Below are 3670 nucleotides of genomic sequence, written 5' to 3' on the forward strand. Positions count from 1 at the left end.
GCCTCCGTGGTTCAGTGGTAGAGCGTTGGGCTCGCAATCCGAAGGCCCCGGGTTCGAATTCCGGTGGGGACATATCACACAAATCTCTTTCTGATCCCTAGTTTGGTTAGGACATTACAGGCTGATCACCTGATTGTCTGAAAGTAAGATGATCCATGCTTCGGAAGGCACGTTAAGCCTTTGGTCCCGGTTACTACTTACTGATGTAAGTATGTAGTCGTTACATGAGCCATGACACCAGGGTTGATGAGATTGGTATTCCACCTCACAACCCACACGATAAGAAAAGACTCATATATATACCTACATTCTGACTTGAAAGAAAAAATAGAGGAGGTGGTGGTAAGATACATCCAATGCGGGTTAAACAGATATAGGCAAATATCTCTTTTAAACTAACGAAAGTTGTTCAGAGACGAATAGGCGTCGCAAGTACTTTTCGTACAGCAATAAACGTCGAGAAACTTTCCCAAGACATTCTTTAGTTGTATCTGTGTTTGGTTTTTGAATTTCTACTACAAGTTTAGATCCAACTCATGGGTCACTGTCTAACTCGATCGGGGTTTTGATTCAATTTGATGATTCCCAGTGGCGTCTTATATTTTTGTTCAGGATTTTGTTTGTTTTGATATATCTTTCTCGGGCATTCTATAGATTACTAGGTTTAAGATACCTACTTCTGAAGGGAGGTATATATACTAATTTACATTTATATTTCGTTTTATTTTTGATTGATATGTGGGACAAACAGTTAGAGGAGCTCGGTGGCGCAGCGGTAAACGCGCTCGGTCTGCTATTGTTGAAGTTAAGCAACTTTCGCAAAGGCCGGTCATAGGATGGGTGATCACAAAAAAAAAGTTTTCTTCTCGAGCTCCTCCGTGCTTCGGAAGGCACGTTAAGCCGTTGGTCCCGGCTGCATTAGCAGTCGTTAATAACCATCAATCCGCACTGGGCCCGCGTGGTGGTTTAAGGCCCGATCTCCCTATCCATCCATAGGGAAGGCCCGTGCCCCAGCAGTGGGGACGTTAATGGGCTGATGATGATGATGATGATGTGGGACAGAGTTATAGTACGTCGCTTAGTATGAAAGAGATTAGAATTATGTCACTCTTGTCATGATACTTTAAGTCCAGTCCTGGTTGAATTCTGATTTTATTTTGACGGGATTTATTACAGATTTGCTGCAAATGGCATTAACTACTTGGCCGGACATATGGGGAACGCTGAGGGATTACATCCGGTATTTACGTTAAATACAGAGAGTGAGAGTTTATATCAGATGCCACTGTAGATTTGTGTTTTTTTTTAAGAACGTCTAGCTAGCTACTTTTTTACGGCTATACGGGTTGTGAGGAGCTGCAGCAGTTTTAGTTTTAGGCGGATGAGATGTTCGACAAAAAAATAATGTATTTATGTAAAAATTGACGATTCATATTTTAACTATGTTACCAAATGAATAAAGATACTTTTTAGTTTGACTCGAACGATAAAAGAGGTGTCACTTGTGTGCATCGAAATTTGTATTTTCCAAAGAAAGTGTTACGAACTTTAGTACAGTATTTATTATTTGGCTTTTGATAATGCCTCTTAAGAACAAAATTCCACTTATTTTTTATGAACCCGTGACTTTTATAAGTATACAACCACAATAAGCTCTGTGAGCACGTATATCCGTAATTATCCGGTAGCTAGACGCGACTTAATACGGTTGAATTACTTATAACACAGAGCAACCTCGGAACACTGGGGAGATCTCTCTCTTTGCCTGCTTAAGTTTATATTAGCTATTAAACCTGCAAATTATCATGGATTTTAGTACTGTAATTTCCTTGTGGCTAAACACATCCATGGGGAAATAAAAAGCAAATTGTATGTGTTCAAAGCTTATCATCCTGTTGTGATCACTATAACTAACTAAATATTAAAAGTGAAAATGCGCTGCATATATAGTGTTAGTGACATCGTAACGAATACTCAGGCGGATGATTCAGACCATGGTTCTGAGTTGATATCAAGTGGAATTTTTGGCCAGGAAATTTATTTTCAGCTATATACTTTTGCGACGGAAAACTCCACTTGATATTAACTCAGAATCATGGTCTGAATCATCCGCCTGAGTAAAAATAAAATATAAATAATACATTATTAAAGAGACAATAAAAGCCAAGCACAGTTTTTCCATCATGGTCAGTCCTTAAGCTTATTAAAATAATTAGGATCAGGTCACAGTAGGCCGTAAACTTAATTTCTACTTTCCTTATCATTATCTTCTCATAATATTCTGTAACTTCTAAAGTACATTCAACATTTCTGTAGGTACTTGTATTTCGCTAACTTATTTCGTAACTCAAAACCAAGCTGTCAAGGCAAGCTGAATAACTTAATTCCGAGAGCACTTAAAAAAGAATGGGACTTCACGGACAAGTACAGTTGTTACGGCCCTTTAGATGTGCAGACGTCGTGAAAATCTGTGAAATAATACCTCGGTACTATGCCACGCACAGCTGTTAACTTTAAAACGTTGTACTTATTTAAAAATAAAAAACTGTCATGTCGTTTGATGTGACATTCATTGTTCGAATTTTAAAGCTAAGGGTATTCTTTTTTCCTTTGAATAAGATTGGCTGAATGTAATTGTTTTAAATTCAGTTTCTTCTTTTTAAAATTAGAATAGAAGGGCGAAGGTCAATTTCGCGCGCGGCAGTCCTAGCTAAGCCCCTAGCTGACGATACAATAAAATAAGTGCTCTGGGACTAAACTACAAATTGCGAGAGAGCTTGCTCAGCTTAAAATAATTAAGTATCTTTGTCCGGTCAGGCCGTATAACTTTGCAATATAAAGACTGACTGTAGGATAAAGTCTCGGAGGCTGTTAAGTCAAAGATTCTTTATTATAAGATGTTTGAACTCGCGTCTAAAGTCATTATTATTCTGTTTCATTGTTATCTCTACGAAACGCAGACACTGTCGCCTAGATTTTATTTTTATTACGCTTGGATTTGTTGAATAAAAATTAAAATATGAAACTGAAATATATATGAATAAAATTAGTACCTTGGTACTTAGCGTTGTTGAAATTTTAATACAAAATTCCAACTAAAATTGTAGTCACGGATGTGAACGGTAAATGGGTCGTTCTTCTTTTTTATCGACAATAAAAAGACATTTTCTCGATTTATCGGATTTAACATCTTTAAAATTATAAAGGCAACAAATATTTTAAAACATCATATAAAGATGTGTCTGTAGAGGACTATTTAGTGGTTCTCTTTATCTTGGTAACATACTTTTCTTTGCAGGCGCATTCCAAAAAATATTGTGACAGAGTGGCCCTTTTCATCGGAGACAGCATTTCAATTTACCACTCTGTCACATAATTTTGTGAAAAACGATCAAGCTACGTTAATAACTAATTGAGGAACCGATTAGTATTTTGCTTGTATTTTAAGTATAATAAGATAACTATATTTTTGGACAATCAAAACATGAAATAAAATTCTAAAACATAACTTATCAGAAGCAGAACGAAGGACAGATCATTGTCGATAAAAAAGAAGAACAACCCAAATACATAAACAGCATAATAAATTCGGCACGCACGCGACCAATTTGGGTGTATTTTGTTTGGCAACTAAACCAGCAGACAGAGACACAAACCGTGGCGTTTTACA

At 36.9% G+C, this 3670-nt stretch overlaps 1 non-coding gene across 1 annotated transcript; it reads left to right on the forward strand.

The window, feature by feature from the left end:
* Positions 1-72, forward strand: Trnaa-cgc (transfer RNA alanine (anticodon CGC)). The gene has a single exon. It is a non-coding gene; the product is annotated as a tRNA-Ala (tRNA).
* Positions 73-3670: the final 3598 nt, after the last annotated feature.

This window comes from Pectinophora gossypiella, chromosome 6 (assembly GCF_024362695.1).
Source record: "Pectinophora gossypiella chromosome 6, ilPecGoss1.1, whole genome shotgun sequence".
In the NCBI taxonomy this organism is placed as follows: Eukaryota; Metazoa; Arthropoda; class Insecta; order Lepidoptera; family Gelechiidae; genus Pectinophora; species Pectinophora gossypiella.